This window comes from Ascaphus truei, unplaced genomic scaffold (genome assembly GCF_040206685.1).
Source record: "Ascaphus truei isolate aAscTru1 unplaced genomic scaffold, aAscTru1.hap1 HAP1_SCAFFOLD_905, whole genome shotgun sequence".
Taxonomy (NCBI): domain Eukaryota; kingdom Metazoa; phylum Chordata; class Amphibia; order Anura; family Ascaphidae; genus Ascaphus; species Ascaphus truei.
In genome coordinates, this window is record NW_027457244.1 from 109,018 (window position 1) to 130,470 (window position 21,453).

The 21,453-nt window shown below is 43.2% G+C and overlaps 1 long non-coding RNA gene across 1 annotated transcript; it reads left to right on the top strand.

The window, feature by feature from the left end:
• The first annotated feature begins 8,748 nt into the window (after window positions 1–8,748).
• LOC142486494 (uncharacterized) lies at window positions 8,749–20,290 on the top strand. Its single transcript, XR_012798990.1, has 6 exons — window positions 8,749–8,818; window positions 10,260–10,371; window positions 14,001–14,118; window positions 15,107–15,204; window positions 16,769–16,879; window positions 20,192–20,290. It is a non-coding gene; the product is annotated as an uncharacterized LOC142486494 (long non-coding RNA).
• Window positions 20,291–21,453: the final 1,163 nt, after the last annotated feature.

Sequence of the window (21,453 nt, forward strand, 5' to 3'; positions counted from 1 at the left end):
ACTCCTTTTCTTCTCTTACAGAGCTGGAAGCTAATCATCTTCTCTTCTCCCTCTACCACATGCCCTCTAGATCGTATCCCCTCACACCTTACTGCATCTCTTAGTCCCCACTCTCACCCACATCTTCAATTCCTCCCTATTCTCTGGCTCTTTACCCTCTTACTTTAAGCCTGTAGTGGTCACCCTTTTCTCAGAAACAACCTACACCCTATGTGCCTTACTAACTACCGCCCTGTATCCCTCCTGCTGTTTGTCTCCTAATTGCTAGAATGTCAACATTCTTAAATCACATTCCCTCCTGGATCCTTTACAACCTGCCTTTCGTACAGCTCGTTCTACAGACTGTGCTTAAAGCAAATTCCCAAGGTCACTTTTCCCTACTAATCCTACTTGATCTATCTGCTGCGTTTGATGCTCTCAATCACTCTCCTCCTTCATATTCTAAACTCTCTCTTGGTATCCGTAACACAGTTCTATCCTGGTTTTCATCATAACTTTCCTGTCACACATTCTCCATCTCTGTTGCTAACATGTCTTCGTCTTCTATTGATCTGTCTGTGGGTATACATCAGGGCTCTGTTCTGAGATCTCTCTTTCTCTCTACATACTATCATTTGGTGACCTCATCAACTCTTTGTGACAATCCTATAAATAACAAATACAAATATCAGGTCATGGGAATAAGTGATTTGGACATAAAAGTAACATTTCGGAAGTGTGGACAACTAATACATCTTGTAGATTGCCTTTACAGTGTGATGTCATTGATTCAGTAGATTGTGTGCAGACCAGGACTGCAGTACAGTGTCACTCACATGGATGACTTGCGTGGTAGAAGCTCAAGAACAAGGATGTCAAACTCCAGTCCTCGAGGGCAGCAAACAGGCCAGGTTTTCAGGATATCCCTACTGAAAACCTGGCCTGTTTGGGACCCTCGAGGACTGGAGTTTGACATGCATGCTCTAGAAGGAGCACCGCTGTGGGTGGGAGGTGGATTTGCTTTGCATCAAATGGTTTGGAGCAAGGTTTATTGTATGTATTATCATAATAACAATGCAATGCTTAACTTTTATTTCAGGAGGGATGACTGCAGAACAGAAGTGAATATTGAAGCCATGTGTTCCTTTTCTTGCAAAAGAGAAAATTTGAAGGACAGTTGAAGAGAAGGAAAATTACTACACCGAGACAGATAAGCAATGTGTATATTTCTCATTTACCATTTAGTATTTGTCGTTTTATTGACTCCACACAATCCGGCTGCTACGGGTTTCACATTGAATATTTTCATCTCTACTCTACCCCTTCCTGTGATCTGAACCATGCAAGTTTTCGTTGATTCAATACATCATGAGTAGAGGGTGGCTACAGTATGAAGTAAAGACCCAAGGACCACATCTACTACCATTCATAACAAGAACATGTGCAGTAGCGCACAGCTGCAGTTCTATGTGATTGTTATGAAAGGTTGAGGTGGTTCAATTCTATGAATCTGGAGTGGGATGGATCCTGTTTGCATCATATGGTTTCATCTAGGCCAGTAGATTATATAACTCTCAGTACAGGTTACACATGGCATCAGTATTAGTGATTTAAAGAGGAGGAAAGCTTCAATGTGGAGAACAAAGCCAAGTAATGTTGAAGTTACTCCTTTTACCATTTACTTGGTCAGTCTGTACTGTCTACTCTCCACACAGCTGCTAAGGATCTTCCATTTTAAATACTTTCACCTCCTATTCTGCACTGCTTTGCTGCCCATTATTCAGAGATGCGTTCCAGTCATGTTTAGCACTCTGAATCTCTCTGCAGTCATTGGTTCAGCACATCATGGGTAGAGCATGGCTACAGATACAGCAAGCTATTATTATTTTACCGGCTGATCACCCATAATATTGCATTAAAACATAGAATATCACTTAATTTCCAAAAGATTCAGTGATGCTGATAATGCAGAATCTGACAACATTTCCCATCATAATGCCATAATGCACAAGTGGGAGAAATAATCCTTGCTATATCTGTACATTGTGTGACGTATTACCTCCATGACCAATGAGAGCAAGTACATCTTCTGTATAGAGCGGCTGTGTTATGATGCAGTTATTGATCATCATTGACATAATCACAAGAATCTTATGCAAAGGGAAATTGTCCGCAGCGAAGTGAGATTTCAGCCCCCAAACGTCTGTAATATTAATGCAATGTCTTACTTTTGTTGCAGTGAACACTGAAGAGACGGATCTACTACAACACTGTACAGGATGAGCATACGCTACAAGCAGCAAAATGATCTTGCAGTTGACAGTATGTTGTTCTGGTAATGTGCACAATTATTATTTATGGGCTACACACCACAGTGCTGGACATATTCTGTTAACTTCAACTCTACTCCTAACATGGAGATGTCTTCCTGGTGTTACTGATTCAGTACATCATATGCACAGTGTGGTTATGATATGATGGATTGATTTAATGAACCCACCAACCAATGATGACATCTGCATCATCTTCTGTAAAGTGCAGCTACAGCATGATATTATCAGCATTTGGTGCGGTATAATCAGAGGTATCTATGTGCTTTTGTGCCTGTTTTAAATCCTCCAGCTTAACGCCCCTACACCTCCCACTACACAGGCATACTTACTTATGCATACACTGACATCTGGCATACCTACACACACCCCAGGGCCACTTCCTTCCCCTGATGTCAGGGAGAGGATGGGCATGCAGAGTGCAGTAAGTCTCCACGTTACTCTGGCCAACAGTCTTGGCCTACCTCCAGCATCTGTCACCCACAACATCTGTTCCCTCCTTGTAAAGTGCTGAACTATCTCACCTGGGTCAGTGCTATAGCTGATCACAGTGCCCGATCAGGATGTCACTGTGACAGGCAGCAGTGCAGATTGACCGGTCAATCAATGCAGTGCCGCAACATATGCACTAAATGAGATTTCCGTGCCCCCAGTCAGGTTACTCCCTGGGCAGTGACCCTGCTCACACCCTCCCCTAGTTCCACCTCTGATCACAATTATCTCTCTTGGAGAGTGTAGCAAATTGGAGTTGGGGGAATCTCACCTCTGCCATGCATGGTCACAATCTGGGCACAGGACCCAAATAGTGGGCAATGTGGCACTTCTTACAGTAGAGAATAAGTAACTTTATTCTTTACTTGTGTATTAAGGACCTTATTTGCATTAAATTCAGTCCACATGGGACCAAGACTTTCTGGCTTACTGAACAAAGTGGAATTGTTTCGTAGAGGGTGGAGAATTGTATTTTATCTGAAATTACCCCCTCTGCACAAAATACAAACAATTATACCCATACAAGTACCTTGTGGAAGTTGTTGCCCTCTATCTTCCTGTGGTCTCTCCCTGTTTCTCACCGTGCCTCCTCCCATTTCCTTGCACCTCTGCGTCTCCGCATATATCCCTATACTCAGAGCCGGCTCCGGTCAGTGACATGGGATGCCCAAATATGAGCATACCCATATATGGGCATCCATGCCACTGACCGGAGCCCGCTCTGTTGCGGATATGGAGAGAGACTGGGAGATTTACATCCCCTTATAATTCATATGGTGCATAGTACCGGCACGTATTGTTTTACCGGTACTGTGTACCTTCTTACTTTCACACTGGTACAGTATATGCTGCAGTGGGACTGAGAGGGATATATTGGTAACACATAGTCATTGTTGGGGGAACTCAATCCATTTTGAAAATAGTAATGCAATGTTTTTTACTTTTCTTTTTTTTCAGTAATGAAGAATGAAAAATTTCTGTTAAAATTGAATTGGAGGTGAACTGGATTCATCATCAACTCTGCACCAGTGTGAATTGATGTTCTTTAATGTTCTGATAAGGTACATGCAACATCTCTTCCTCAACCCCTGCACCACTCTCTGCCTCTTGCCTCTCTCTCTCCACCTCCCTGCTAAGCGTATTAACCCATCTAATGTAATCCACATTCCATGTCTCACTTTACTCTTCACTTCTCACGTGCCCTCTGGAATGACTGCTCTCTGACTAACAAGGTCTATTTGTACATGACCTCTTCTGCTCTCATCATCCACCACCTCTCATTCCCCTCACCCCTGTCCTACTCGATACCTCAGCTTAATTGAACTCTCTCCTCTGACATCTACCCTTATCTCTAACCTCTCCTCACTTTCTGCTTAAACTAACTATCTTGTTAACTTTTACAATGCTATCATCTCCTCCCTCCTCCATCATATATATGCCCCTTCTAGGCTCTGACACACTCATCCCTCTAAGGCCATGATTATCATGGGCACATGCTTGGTCATCCACAGTGTGTGCGAGCGATGCAGAGCCGCCTCGGACCTCAGTGCAGGGATTGCTGCATACCCCCAGCATCTGTCACCCACAAACAATACACACACTAATACTCCCCACAATACACACTATAATACCTCCTCAATACTAATCTCCCCAATAATATTATAGCTCCAAACACAATATACACAACACCCTTACACAAGATACACAATCTAGTACTCTCCTCTGCACCTCTACACACCATATAATACTCCCACACACACAATATACACACTACCCTCCTACCCCCATAAAATACAACCAATAATACACACACACTTTGTGGATGTTGGGACCAGCTCCCGGCATGCACCAGTGAAAGAGAGAGGCCCGCAGAAGCTCGGAAGAACTCCCTCCATCCGTGCCTTCCTCCGTTTCACATCTTCTCCCTGTCTCTCTCCCTCCCTTTCCTTGCATCTCCCTGCGTCTTTACGTATACCCAGTCAGTGACGGCTCTGGTCACGTGATGCCTTAATATGGGCTTATCCATATATGTTCATCCACGTCACTAATGTGATGCCCGCACTGTTGCGGAGCTGGTACTTACGACGGGCACTTATTGTTTTATCAGTACTGCGTACCTGACTCTACCGGCCTACTTTCAACACTAGTACAATATGTGCTTCACTACGAGTGAGTGGGGAATATTGGCATCACACAGTCACTGTTGAATATGCCATTCAATCCATTTTGAAAATAGTAATGCAATGTGGTTTTGTTTTGTTTGCTTTTTGCAGTAATGAAGAATGGAAAAGTTATATTAAAATTAAATTGGAGGGGGACTAGATTCAGCATTTCATCATGAACTCTGCACTTGTGAGAATTTAACTTCTTGAATACCCTGACAGGTACACGCAACATTAAGACTATAATCTGCTGTGCAAGCTTTCGTGCTATACCTCCCCCTCAGGTTTTGATTTATACATTTGCTCCCTCAATTCATGTCCTCTAATATTTGAAAGCTCTCTCCTAGCATTTTCTCTTTACCACAGAACGTCATCCCAATGTAACCTCTCTCTTGTTCTTTCTGCTTGCTGTTTCCTCACTCCTCTGTTAAACTTTTCTAATTTCTCTAACTTCCACACTCCTGCTTTTATCCACATGTTCTCCTCTTTCCTTCCCCTACCTTTGCATGTGTCTACACACTGCACCATTTGTACAGACCTCTATTGCAGCTATTTCTGCACTGCTCAATGAAAAGCACTCTTTAATATCCTATTCTCTGTGCCCCCTCTCTCTGCGCCCCCTCTTTTGGCGCCTCCTCTCTCTGCGCCCCCTCTCTCTGCGCCTATCTGTCTCATTCTCTCTACGTCCCTCTCTCTCTACATAGAGCTATCTCTGTCTCTCTCTACACCTATCTCTGTGTGTCCTTCTATGTTTGCTGATGTGTGGGATATCTCTTATAATCTTGAACCTGCTCATATACACATCGGGCCTCCCTGCCTCTGCCTCCCTGCTAAGAGTGTTAACCTATCTAATGTAATCCACATTCCTTTCCTTACTTTTCTCTTCCCTTCTCCTATGCCATCTGGAATGTCCGTTCTCTGACTAACAAGGCTCTAGTTGTACATGACCTCTTCTGCTCTCATCATTCACAATCAGTCATTCCCCTCACCCCATCTTACCTGTCCCACTGATTTTCCACTGCTTAATTAAACTCTCCTCTGACATCTACTCTAACCTCTCTCTCTCTTTCCGCTTAAACTAACAATCTTATTAACTCTTACAATGCTATCCTCCTATCTATATGCCCCCTCTAGGCTCTGACACACTTGTCCCTCTAGCCCACACCCTTGGCTAAATTCCCAAACATGTTCATCACACTTCCACTCGCTGTTCTTAATGCCTATGAAGGAAATCACACAATTGATATTTGATTTTTCTACAGTAAAAATGTCTCCAGTCCTGTATAAAGCTGCTCTCTGGGGCCAAAGCACACTACTTTTTTTTCCACATTCATCAACACACAAATTTAATTTACGCTGTCTTTTTTCCCCTGTATTTGACTCCCTCCACTAACCTTCTTCTCACACTTGCCATCCTTCCTTCACTTCTCCTCAAGCATTTGACTACTTCAGAGGCAAGGTGGATGCCACCCACAAGGAGATTCCTTCTGTCCCTTCCCCCTTCTCTCCTTCTACCTAATTCTCCTTCTGCGTTTGACTCCTTTTCTTCTCTTACAGAGCTGGAAGCTAATCATCTTCTCTTCTCCCTCTACCACATGCCCTCTAGATCGTATCCCCTCACACCTTACTGCATCTCTTAGTCCCCACTCTCACCCACATCTTCAATTCCTCCCTATTCTCTGGCTCTTTACCCTCTTACTTTAAGCCTGTAGTGGTCACCCTTTTCTCAGAAACAACCTACACCCTATGTGCCTTACTAACTACCGCCCTGTATCCCTCCTGCTGTTTGTCTCCTAATTGCTAGAATGTCAACATTCTTAAATCACATTCCCTCCTGGATCCTTTACAACCTGCCTTTCGTACAGCTCGTTCTACAGACTGTGCTTAAAGCAAATTCCCAAGGTCACTTTTCCCTACTAATCCTACTTGATCTATCTGCTGCGTTTGATGCTCTCAATCACTCTCCTCCTTCATATTCTAAACTCTCTCTTGGTATCCGTAACACAGTTCTATCCTGGTTTTCATCATAACTTTCCTGTCACACATTCTCCATCTCTGTTGCTAACATGTCTTCGTCTTCTATTGATCTGTCTGTGGGTATACATCAGGGCTCTGTTCTGAGATCTCTCTTTCTCTCTACATACTATCATTTGGTGACCTCATCAACTCTTTGTGACAATCCTATAAATAACAAATACAAATATCAGGTCATGGGAATAAGTGATTTGGACATAAAAGTAACATTTCGGAAGTGTGGACAACTAATACATCTTGTAGATTGCCTTTACAGTGTGATGTCATTGATTCAGTAGATTGTGTGCAGACCAGGACTGCAGTACAGTGTCACTCACATGGATGACTTGCGTGGTAGAAGCTCAAGAACAAGGATGTCAAACTCCAGTCCTCGAGGGCAGCAAACAGGCCAGGTTTTCAGGATATCCCTACTGAAAACCTGGCCTGTTTGGGACCCTCGAGGACTGGAGTTTGACATGCATGCTCTAGAAGGAGCACAGCTGTGGGTGGGAGGTGGATTTGCTTTGCATCAAATGGTTTGGAGCAAGGTTTATTGTATGTATTATCATAATAACAATGCAATGCTTAACTTTTATTTCAGGAGGGATGACTGCAGAACAGAAGTGAATATTGAAGCCATGTGTTCCTTTTCTTGCAAAAGAGAAAATTTGAAGGACAGTTGAAGAGAAGGAAAATTACTACACAGAGACAGATAAGCAATGTGTATATTTCTCATTTACCATTTAGTATTTGTCGTTTTATTGACTCCACACAATCCGGCTGCTACGGGTTTCACATTGAATATTTTCATCTCTACTCTACCCCTTCCTGTGATCTGAACCATGCAAGTTTTCGTTGATTCAATACATCATGAGTAGAGGGTGGCTACAGTATGAAGTAAAGACCCAAGGACCACATCTACTACCATTCATAACAAGAACATGTGCAGTAGCGCACAGCTGCAGTTCTATGTGATTGTTATGAAAGGTTGAGGTGGTTCAATTCTATGAATCTGGAGTGGGATGGATCCTGTTTGCATCATATGGTTTCATCTAGGCCAGTAGATTATATAACTCTCAGTACAGGTTACACATGGCATCAGTATTAGTGATTTAAAGAGGAGGAAAGCTTCAATGTGGAGAACAAAGCCAAGTAATGTTGAAGTTACTCCTTTTACCATTTACTTGGTCAGTCTGTACTGTCTACTCTCCACACAGCTGCTAAGGATCTTCCATTTTAAATACTTTCACCTCCTATTCTGCACTGCTTTGCTGCCCATTATTCAGAGATGCGTTCCAGTCATGTTTACCACTCTGAATCTCTCTGCAGTCATTGGTTCAGCACATCATGGGTAGAGCATGGCTACAGATACAGCAAGCTATTATTATTTTACCAGCTGATCACCCATAATATTGCATTAAAACATAGAATATCACTTAATTTCCAAAAGATTCAGTGATGCTGATAATGCAGAATCTCACAACATTTCCCATCATAATGCCATAATGCACAAGTGGGAGAAATAATCCTTGCTATATCTGTACATTGTGTGACGTATTACCTCAATGACCAATGAGAGCAAGTACAGTACATCTTCTGTATAGAGCGGCTGTGTTATGATGCAGTTATTGATCATCATTGACATAATCACAAGAATCTTATGCAAAGGGAAATTGTCCGCAGCGAAGTGAGATTTCAGCCCCCAAACGTCTGTAATATTAATGCAATGTCTTACTTTTGTTGCAGTGAACACTGAAGAGACGGATCTACTACAACACTGTACAGGATGAGCATATGCTACAAGCAGCAAAATGATCTTGCAGTTGACAGTATGTTGTTCTGGTAATGTGCACAATTATTATTTATGGGCTACACACCACAGTGCTGGACATATTCTGTTAACTTCAACTCTACTCCTAACATGGAGATGTCTTCCTGGTGTTACTGATTCAGTACATCATATGCACAGTGTGGTTATGATATGATGGATTGATTTAATGAACCCACCAACCAATGATGACATCTGCATCATCTTCTGTAAAGTGCAGCTACAGCATGATATTATCAGCATTTGGTGCGGTATAATCAGAGGTATGTATGTGCTTTTGTGCCTGTTTTAAGTCCTCCAGCTTAACGCCCCTACACCTCCCACTACACAGGCATACTTACTTATGCATACACTGACATCTGGCATACCTACACACACCCCAGGGCCACTTCCTTCCCCTGATGTCAGGGAGAGGATGGGCATGCAGAGTGCAGTAAGTCTCCACGTTACTCTGGCCAACAGTCTTGGCCTACCTCCAGCATCTGTCACCCACAACATCTGTTCCCTCCTTGTAAAGTGCTGAACTATCTCACCTGGGTCAGTGCTATAGCTGATCACAGTGCCCGATCAGGATGTCACTGTGACAGGCAGCAGTGCAGATTGACCGGTCAATCAATGCAGTGCCGCAACATATGCACTAAATGAGATTTCCGTGCCCCCAGTCAGGTTACTCCCTGGGCAGTGACCCTGCTCACACCCTCCCCTAGTTCCACCTCTGATCACAATTATCTCTCTTGGAGAGTGTAGCAAATTGGAGTTGGGGGAATCTCACCTCTGCCATGCATGGTCACAATCTGGGCACAGGACCCAAATAGTGGGCAATGTGGCACTTCTTACAGTAGAGAATAAGTAACTTTATTCTTTACTTGTGTATTAAGGACCTTATTTGCATTAAATTCAGTCCACATGGGACCAAGACTTTCTGGCTTACTGAACAAAGTGGAATTGTTTCGTAGAGGGTGGAGAATTGTATTTTATCTGAAATTACCCCCTCTGCACAAAATACAAACAATTATACCCATACAAGTACCTTGTGGAAGTTGTTGCCCTCTATCTTCCTGTGGTCTCTCCCTGTTTCTCACCGTGCCTCCTCCCATTTCCTTGCACCTCTGCGTCTCCGCATATATCCCTATACTCAGAGCCGGCTCCGGTCAGTGACATGGGATGCCCAAATATGAGCATACCCATATATGGGCATCCATGCCACTGACCGGAGCCCGCTCTGTTGCGGATATGGAGAGAGACTGGGAGATTTACATCCCCTTATAATTCATATGGTGCATAGTACCGGCACGTATTGTTTTACCGGTACTGTGTACCTTCTTACTTTCACACTGGTACAGTATGTGCTGCAGTGGGACTGAGAGGGATATATTGGTAACACATAGTCATTGGTGGGGGAATTCAATCCATTTTGAAAATAGTAATGCATTGTTTTTTACTTTTTTTTTGCAGTAATGAAGAATGAAAAAGTTCTGTTAAAATTGAATTGGACGTGAACTGGATTCAGCATTTCATCATCAACTCTGCACCAGTGTGAATTGACGTTCTTTAATGTTCTGACAAGGTACATGCAACATCTCTTCCTCTACCCCTACACCACCCTCTGCCTCTTGCCTCTCTCTCCACCTCCCTGCTAAGCGTATTAACCCATCTAATGTAATCCACATTCCTTGTCTCACTTTACTCTTCCCTTCTCACGTGCCCTCTGGAATGTCTGCTCTACGACTAACATGGTCTATTTGTACATGACCTCTTCTGCTCTCATCATCCACCACTTCTCATTCCCCTCACCCCTGTCCTACTCGATACCTCAGCTTAATTGAACTCTCTCCTCTGACATCTACCCTTATCTCTAACCTCTCCTCACTTTCTGCTTAAACTAACTATCTTGTTAACTCTTACAATGCTATCATCTCCTCCTCCCTCCTCCTCCATCATCTATATGCCCCTTCTAGGCTCTGACACACTCATCCCTCTAAGGCCGTGATTATCATGGGCACACGCTTGGTCGTCCACAGTGCGTGCGAGCGATGCAGGGCCTCCCCGTCGCCTCGGACCTCAGTGCGGGGATTGCTGGAGCGACAGGCATGCGCTAACTTTGCCTTCTGTTGTGTGCTTACTATAGACGCAGCCTAAACCATGCATTGGTTTAATTCACAAGCACGCTCTCATCACACTTCATCACATCACACTGCTGCTCTTAACACCTATGGAGGAAATCTCACAGTCTGATTTTCTACACTAAACCTTTGTCCTGTTCTGTAAAACTCTGCTCCTTTTTTTAAGGTCAAACACTACTTTTTCCTCACTCATCAACACTCCAATTTCATTCACACTGTCTTCTATGTATTTGAGTCCCACCACTGACTTTCTCCTCCCACTTAACATCCATCCTTTATTTCTCCTCAAGCCTTTGCTCACTTGAGGCAAGGTGGATGCCATCCACAAGTAGATTCGTTCTCTCCCTTCCCCCTCTCTCTTTTTCTATCTAGATCTCATTGCACTCTTGACTCCTTTTCTCCTGTCACAAAGCTGGAACCTGATCTTCTCTTCTCCCTCTACCACATGCCCTCTCAATCCTATATTCTCACTCTCACCCACATCTTCAATTCCTCCATATCCTTTGGCTCTTTCAACTCTTCCTTTTAAGCATGCAGTGGTCACCCCTATTCTCAAAAATAACCTTGACCTTGTGTGAATTTCTAACTATCGCCCTGTATCCGTCCTACCATTTGCCTCCTAATTGCTAGAACGTCTTGTGATCTCCCGTTTGATCAACATTCTTAAATCACATGCTCCTCTGGGCCCTTCACAATCTGCCTTTCCCAATGTAACCAATTATGTACATAAAGAAAATTCCCAAGGTCCATTTTACTTACTAATCCTGCTTGATCTCTCTTCTGCTTTTGATACTGTCAATCACTCTTCTCATTCATATTCTAAACTCTTTCTTCGTATCCGCAGCAAACTTATATCCTGGTTTTCATCATACTTCTCCATCACACATTCTCCATCTCTGTTGCTAACGTGTCTTTGTCTCCTGTTGTTTTGTCTGTTGGTATACCTCAGGACTCTGTTCTGGGACCTCTCTCACTACATACTATCACTAGTTGACCTTATCAACTATTTTGGCCCTTGATATCATCTCTATGCAGATGATACACACACCTATCCACCCTACCGTCACTCCTGCCATTTAGTTCCTAGTTTCGGGTCGCCTCCTGGCTATATCCTCCATGGATGACACTCTTCTGCCTTAAACCTAATGTCTAAAACTGAGCTCCTCATATTTCCCCCTAAATCTGGCCTAATATCACCTTTCTCCATCGCAGTAAACAGTACTACCATCATCCTGTCATGAAAGCACATTGCCTAGGAGTAACATTTGACTCTTCCCTTTCCATCTTCATTCACGACACTGGCTAAAGTTTGTCGATTCTTTCTCTGTAATATTTCCAAGATTTGCCCTTTTCTCTGTCAATCTACTGCTAAAACGCCAATGCATGCCCTTATCGTATGGGTTAACATACTGCTAACAGGGCTCCCTGCTTCACAACTTTCTCATTTGCAATCTATCCAAAACTCTGCTGCTTGAATAATTTCCCTTTCTCCCACAACAGTATCTGCTCATCTCCTCCTCCTCCTTAAATCCCTCTCCTTGCTTCCCATCAAGTTTCAGATCACCTACAAAGTTCTCCTCCTTACCTTTTTGTTAAGGTTCTCTATTAGTGGTGTACCGAGTACCCGGCGTTACCCGACACATTTCCAGCTACCCGGACATTACTCGAAACCGGCCACTGAGAAGTGGACTTGGCCGGGTAATACCCGGCGTCGGGTAATGTCAGGGCAGCTGGAAATAATCTTTTATACTTACCTTTCCTAAGACATCTAGGATCAGCAGCAGCAGTCCTCTGATGTTGGCAGCATCAGAGGTGTCTTCACCTGGCGGGGGGAGCTGCAGGAATCACTTCCACAGCACCGAAGCAGGTAAGCTGTGTCTGTGAGCCTGCAGCTCCCCCGCCGGCTGAAGACACCACAGATGCTGCCACCGTCACAGGACTGCTGCTGATCCTAGATGTCACCGCCACCCGGAAGGTAAGTGCCAAACCGTGTACCCGACCGGGTAGAACCTTTCATTTTGGCCGGGTACCCGTTACCCATTTTTTTATAGTTGAGGACCCAGTCCAACACTATTCTCTATTCATCTGCTCCTTCCTACATATCATCTTTGGTCTCGTTATGCCCTTCCTCGTCTCCTAAGCTCTACTAATAACTGTCTCCATTATACTTCTTACACCTCTACTGCGCACTCGCTCTCTTGCCTGAAACCCTTTCCCATCAATTTACCTGTGAAACTCACACACACTCAGTATATGCCAACATACCCTCTTCCACCCACATTTAAGATCAACCTTAAAATTCACAACTTAAATGAAGCATTTCAATAGCTTTTACTCGTTGCTACTGTCACTCATTCAGTCACTAACTATTGTTCCCAAGAAGTGCTTTATACTACAAGTACCCACCATTAAGGACAAGCATTGTCATCTACTGCACTTGTTCCCCCACCTGTTGTCTCTCTGTAAGTCTCCTTACATTTCTCTTAGATTGTAAACTACCCAGGACAGGGATTTACTTTCCTATTGTCTGTTTTTGTTTGTTGAACTTATTGTATAATAATTTCCTGTACTTTTTGGTCTCTCTTGTAAAGCGCTGAGTACACAATGGGTGGTATATAAATAGAGATATATGCAGAGTCTAGAGACAAGGCACACGTGTATAGGTAGCTACAGTTTATCCGGGACCGTATGCATCCTTGAAGTGCCTGTCCCAGTTATTTTCTATTGATTGCAATGTAGGAGTGTCTGTCCTGTCTTATTTTTTTTATTATTATTATCATTATTATTATTATATATACAAAGATATATACAAAGATTGTTTCCTGTCGTTAGCATGACATTGTGTGACACAGTGTGATGTCATTGATTCAGTAGATTGTGTGCAGACCGGGACTGCAGTACAGTTTCACTGACATGAATAACTTGTGTGGTAGAAGCTCTAGAAGGAGCACAGCTGTGGGAGGGAGGTGGATTTGCTTTGTATCACATGGTTTGGAGCAAGGTTCATTGTATGTATCGTCAATAATAATAATTATAATAATAATAATGCAATGCTTAACTTTTTTATTTCAAGAGGAAAGACTGCAGAACAGAAGTGAATATTGAAGCCATGTGTTCATTTTCTTGCAAAATAGAAAATTGAAGGACAGTTGAAGAGGAGGAAAATGACTACACAGAGACAGATAAGCAATGTGTATATTTCTCATTTAGTATTTGTCGTTTTATTGACTCCAAAAAATCCGGCTGCTAAGGGTTTCGCATTGGACATATTCACCTCTACTCCACCCCTTCCTGTGATCTGTACCATGCAGATTTTTGTTGATTCAATACATCATGAATAGAGTGTGGCTACAGTATGAAGTACTGACCCAAGGACCACATCTACTACCATTCATAACAAGAACATGTGCAGTAGCGCACTGCTGCAGTTCTATGTTATTGCTATGAAAGGTTGAGGTGGTGCAATCATATGAATCTTGAGTGGGAGGGATCCTGTTTGCATCATTTAATTTGATCTAGGCCAGTAGAGTATATAACTCTCAGTACAGGTTACATATGGCATCAGTATTAGTGATTTAAAGAACAGAAAAACAGGAGTGGAGAACAAAACCAAGTAATGTTGAAGTTACTACTTTTTACTATTTACTTGGTCAGTCTGTACTGTCTACTCCCCACACAGCTGCTAAGGGTTTCCATTTGAGATACATTCACCTTCTACTCTGCACTACTGTGCTACCCTCTATTCAGAGATGAGTTCAAGTCATGTTTACCACTCTAAATCGCTCTGCAGTCATTGATTCAGCACATCATGGGTAGAGCATGGCTATAGATACAGCAAGCTTTATTTTACCCTAATATTGCATTAAAAAATAGAATATCACTCAGTTTCCTACAGATTTACTGATGCTGATAATGCAGAATCTCACCCTCCCATCATAATACACCAGAGGAAGAAATAATCCTTGCTATATATGTACATTGTGTGACATATTGCCTCCATGACCATTGATGGCAAATACATATTCTGTATAGAGCAGCTGTGTTATGATGTAGTTGTTATTGATCATCATTGAGATATAATCACAAGAATCTTATGCAAAGGGAAACTGTCATTAGCATAGTGGGATTTCAGCCCCCAAACTTCTGTAATATTAATGCAATGTCTTACTTTTATTGCAGTGAACACCGAAGAGACGGATCTACTACAACACTGCACAGGACAAGAGTATACACTACAAGCAGCAAAATGATCATGCAGTTGACAATATGTTGTTCTGGTAATGTGCACAATTATTATGTATGGGCTCCACACCACAGTGCTGGACATATTTTGTTAACTTCAACACTACCCCTACCATGGAGATGTCTTCCTGTGATTGGTGTTACTGATTCAGTACATCATATGCACAGTGTGGCTATTATATGATGGATTGATTTAATGAACCCACCAAACACTGATGACATCTGTATCATCTTCTGTAAAGTGCATCTACAGCAGGATATTATCAGCATTTGGGGTGATATAATCAGAGGCATCTATGTGCTTTTGTGCTGGGTAAAGTCCTCCAGCTGAACCGCCCCCCGCCCCCCACCCCCCTACACCTCCTGCCACACAGGCAAACTTACTTACACACACAGCACACTTACTTATGCACACTGACACTTGGCATACCTACACACACACACCCCACAGCCACTGGCATGCATGCAGAGTCCTGGGCATGCAGGATGGGCATGCAGAGTACAGAATATCTCCACCTTGCTCTGGCCCGTACTCTTGGCCTACCCCCAGCATCTGTCACCCACAACCTCTGTTCCCTCCCTGTAAATTGCTGCACTAACACACCTTGGTCAGCGCTGCAACCGATCACAGCACCGGATCATGTCACTGTGATAGGAAGCAGTGCTAATTGACCGGTCAATCAATGCCACGTGGCAACATACGCACCAAAAGAGATTTCCATGCCCCCTGACAGGCTACTCCCTGGGCAGTGACCCTGCTCATCTTCCACCTCTGATCACAATATTCTCTCTTGGAGAGTGTAGCAAATTGGAGTTGGGGGAATTTCACCTCTGCAGTGCATGTAGAGTCCTGTATGCAGAGTACAGAAAGTCTCCACCTTAGTCTGGCCCGTACTCTTGGCCTACCCACAGCATCTGTCACCCACAAATAATACATACACTAATACTCCCCACAATACACACTTTAATACCTCCTCAATAATAATCTCCCCAATAATATTATAGTCTTAAACACAATATACACAATACCCCCTAACACAAGATACCCAATCTAACACTCTCCTCTGCACCTCAACATAATATACACACTATAATACCCTACACACAATATAATACTCCCACACACACACACAATATACACACTATCCTCCTACCACCATAAAACACAACCAATAATACACACACACTTTGTGGATGTTGGGACCAGCTCCTTGCATGCACCAGTGAAAGAGAGAGGCCTGCCATCCGTGCCTCCCTCCGTTTCCCATCTTCTCCCTGTCTCCCTCCCTTTCTTTGCATCTCCCTGCATCTTTACGTATACCCAGTCAGTGACGGCTCCGGTCACGTGATGCCTTAATATGGGCTTATCCATATATCTGTTGCAGAGATGGAGAGAGACCTGGAGATTTTACATTTCCTTATAATTCATATTGGTACTTAGTACGGGCACTTATTGTTTTATCAGTACTGGGTACCTGACCGTACTGGCCTACGAGTGAGAAGGCAATATTGGCATCACACAGTTACTGTTGAATATGTCATTCAATCCATTTTGAAAATAGTAATGCAATGTGGTTTTGTTTTGTTTGCTTTTTGCAGTAATGAAGAATGAAAAAGTTATATTAAAATTAAATTGGAGGGGAACTGGATTCAGCATTTCTTCATGAACTCTGCACTTGTGAGCATTGACCTTCTTGAGTGCCCTGACAGGTACACGCAACTTTAAGACTATAATCTTCATCAACTGCTGTGCAAGCTTTCGTGCTATACCTCCCCCTCCGGTTTTGATTTATACATTTGCTCTCTCAATTCATGTCCTCTAATATCTGGAGGCTCTCTCCTAGCATTTCTCTCTACCACAGCACGTCATCCCAATGTAACCTCTCTCTTGTTCTTTCTGTTTACTGTTTCCTCACTCCTCTGTAAAACTTTTCTAATTTCTCTAACTTCCACACTCCTGCTTTTATCCACATGTTCTATACACTTTCCTTCCCCTACCTTTGCATGTGTCTACACAAAGCACCATTTGTACAGACCTCTATTGCAGCTATTTCTGCACTGCTCAATGAAATGCACTCCTGCACATCCTATTCTCTTCCACCTTCCCTCATTCTCTACGCCCCCCTCTCAAAGCCCCCTCTCTCTATGTCTCCTCTCTCTACGCCTATCTGTCTCATTCTCTTGACGCCCTTCTCTCTCTACATATCCCTATCTCTGTCTCTCTCTACACCTATCTCTGTGTCTCCTTCTATGCTCGCTGATGTTGGGGGATATCTCTTATAATCTTGGACCGGCTCATATACACATCAGGCCTCCCTACTAAGAGTGTTAACCTATCTAATGTAATCCACATTCCTTTCCTTACTTTTCTCTTCCCTTCTCCTGTGCCCTCTGGAATGTCCACTCTTACTAACAAGGCTCTAGTTGTACATAACCTCTTCTGCTCTCATCAGTCACAATCAGTCATTCCCCTCACCGCATCTTACCTGTCCCACTGATTTGCCTCTGCTTAATTAAACTCTCCTCTGACATCTACTCTAACCTCTCTTCTCTCTTCTCTCTCTTTCTTTCTGCTTAAACTAACAATCTTATTAACTCTTACACTGCTATCCTCCTATCTATATGCCCCCTATAGGCTCTGACACACTCATCCCTCTAACCCACACCTTTGGCTAAATTCCCAAACACACTCATCACACTTCCACTCGCTGTTCTTAATACCTACGGAGGAAATCTCACACTTTGTTTGATTTTTCTACAGTAAAAATGTCTCCTGTCCTGTATAAAGCTGCTCTCTAGGGCTAAATACACTACTTTTTTCCACACTCATCAACACTCAAATTTAATTTACGCTGTTTTTTTTCTCTGTATTTGACTCCCTCCACTGACCTTCTCCTCCCACTTGCCATCCTTCCTTCACTTCTCCTCAAGCATTTGACTACTTCAGAGGCAAGGTGGATGCCACCCAAAAGGAGATTCCTTCTGTCCCTTCCCCCTTCTCTCCTTCTACCCAAATCTCCTTCTGCACTTGACTCCTTTTCTTCTCTTACAGAGCTGGAAGCTAATCATCTTCTATTCTCCCTCTACCACATGCCCTCTAGATCGTATCCCCTCACACCTTACTGCATCTCTTAGTCCCCACTCTCACCCACATCTTCAATTTCTCCCTATTCTCTGGATTTTTGCCCTCTTACTTTAAGCCTGTAGCGGTCACCCTTTTGTCAGAAACAAACTACACCCTATGTGCCTTACTAACTACCGCTCTGTATCCCTCATGCTGTTTGCCTTCTAATTGCTAGTGTCAACATTCTTAAATCACATGCCCTCCTGGATCCTTTACAACCTGCCTTTCGTACAGCACGTTCTACAGACTGTGCTTAAAGCTAATTCCCAAGGTTTTTCCCTACTAATCCTACTTGATCTATCGGCTGCGTTTGATGCTCTCAATCACTCTCCTCCTTCATATTCTAAACTCTCTCTTGGTATCAGTAACAAAGTTCTATCCTGGTTTTCATCATAACTTTCCTGTCACACATTCTCCATCTCTGTTGCTAACATGTCTTCGTCTTCTATTGATCTGTCTGTGGGTATACATCAGGGGTCTGTTCTGAGATCTCTCTTTCTCTCTACATACTATCATTTGGTGACTTCATCAATGCTTTTGGCCTTAGATATAATCTCTATGCGGATGATACACACACAAATCTATCCACCCCTGTTCTCACTCCTGCAATCCAGTCCCTACTCTTGGGTTGTCTCCTGGCTATATGCTCATGGATGGCACTCCACTGCCTTAAACTTAATGTCTAACACTGGGCTCATATTATCCCCTTTCTCCATCACAGTAAACAGTACTACCATCTATCTTGTCATCAAACATGTTGCATAGGAGTAACATTTGGCTCTTCAATTCCATCTCCATTCACATGCACGGCTATGGGTAAAATGTGTTGCCTCTTTCTCTGTAATATTGCCAAGATCTTCCCTTTCCCCTCTCAACCTACTGCTAAAACTCCAATGTATACTGTTATCCTATAGGTTATTTTAACATACTACTAACAGGCCTCCATGCTTCACAACTTTCTCCTATGCAAAACTCTGCTGCTTGAATTATCTCACTTTCTCCCACAACAGTCTCTGCTCATCTCCTTAAATCCCTGTCCTGGCATCCCATCAAGTTTTTGTATCACCTACAAAGTTCTCCTCCTTACCTTTTTGTTAAGGCTCTCCATTAATCTGCTCCTTCTTGCATATCATCTTTGATCTCTCGTTATGCCCTTGCTTGTCTCTTGCACTATAACCATAACTGTCTCCTGTAAACTTCTTTCACCTCTACTGTTCTCTCACTTGCCTGAAACCATTTTCCATCACTGCACCGTACATGTGAAACTTCCTCACACTCAGTATATGCCAACATAACCTCTTCCACCCACATGTATGACCAATCTTAAAATTCACGACTTAAATCAAGCATTTAAAAAACTTTGACTCGTGGCTACTGTCCCACACCCACAGTCACTGCTAACAACTATTGTTCCCAAGATGTGCTTTCTACTAATTGTACCCACCATTAAGGACAAGCATTGTCATCTACTGCACTTCTTCCCCCAACTGCTGCCTCTCTTTAAGTCTTCTAACATTTCTATTAGATTGTAAAGTTCCCAGGGCAAGGATTTACTTTCCTATAATCTGTTTTTATTTGTCGCACTTATTTTTTAATTATTTTTCCCCTCTCCCCTAATGATATACATATAGGTTTTCCTGTCATTTGCATGACAGAGTTATTATGGTTAACTATTGCATCATGTAGACTGCCTTTTCAGTGTGATGTAATTGATTCAGTACTTTGTGTGCAGACTGTGACTGCAGTACAGTGTCACGAACATTAATGACTTGTGTGGTAGAAGCTCTAGAAGGAACACAGCTATGGGAGGGAGGTGGATTTACTTTGGATCACATGGTTTGGCGCAAGGTTCATTGTATGTATGATCATAACCATGCAATGCTTAACTTTTATTTCAGGAGGGAAGAACAGTGAATATTGAAGCCATGTGTTTCTTTTCTGTCAGAAGAGAAATTTTGAAAGACAGTTGAAGAGGAGGAAAATGACTACACAGAGACAGATAAGCAATGTGTATATTTCTCATTTAGTATTTGTCGTTTTGTTGACTCCACACAATCCAGCTGCTAAGGGTTTCGCATTGGACATATTCCCCTCTACTCTACCCTTCCTGTGATCTGTACCATGCAGGTTTTTGTTGATTCAATACATCATGAGTAGAGTGTGGCTGCTGTATGAAGTATTGACCCAAGGACCACATCTACTACCATTCATAACAAGAACATGTGCAGTAGCGCACTGCTGTAGTTCTATGTGTTTTATTAAAGGTTGAAGTGGTGCAATCATATGAATCTGGAGTGGGATGAATCCTGTTTGCATCATATGGTTTCATCTAGGCCAGTAGAGTATATCTCTCAGTACAGGTTACACATGGCATCAGTAGTAGTGATTTAAAGAACAGAAAAAACAAGAGAAACTTCAATGTTGATAACAAAGCCAAGTAATGTTGAAGATACTCCTTTAACTATTTATTTGATCAGTCTGTACTGTCTACTCCCCACACAGCTACTAAGTCTTCCATTTGAGATACATTCACCTCCTACTCTGCACTGCTGTTCTGTCCTCTATTCAGAGATGAGTTCCAGTCATGTTTACCACTCTGAATCACTCTGCAGTCATTGATTCAGCACATCATGGGTAGAGCATGGCTACAGATACAGTAAGCTTTATTTTACCGGCTGATCATCCATAATATTGCATTAAAACATAGAATATTACTCAGTTTCCAAAAGATTCAGTGATGCTAATAATGCAGAATCTTACAACACATCCCATCATAATGCACCAGAGGAAGAAATAATCCTTGCTACACTACCGACACGTTTTATTGAAGCACGGCTAGCACCGCAAGCCGGGGGATGCCCCGGCGTGCTAGCCGCACTCCCTCAGCGTGCCGCGCATCACCGATGCACGGTCACGCGTCATCGGGTGCCTGCGCCCCCTGCACGCGCGTCCAGGGCTCCCCGAGGGAGCACTGGTGTCCCGCGATGTGGGGGACAGCGGCAGGGGGTTCCGGGGGACCCGACGGACCCGGCAGCGGAAGGGAGAAAGCCCCGATCGGAGGGCGCTCCTCCGCTGCTTCGGCGTGCGCCCGGCACCCTCCGGCGCGCGCCAGGTTACTGCTGCGGCCAAGAACGGGCAAATGCTCGAATAAACTCGGCCG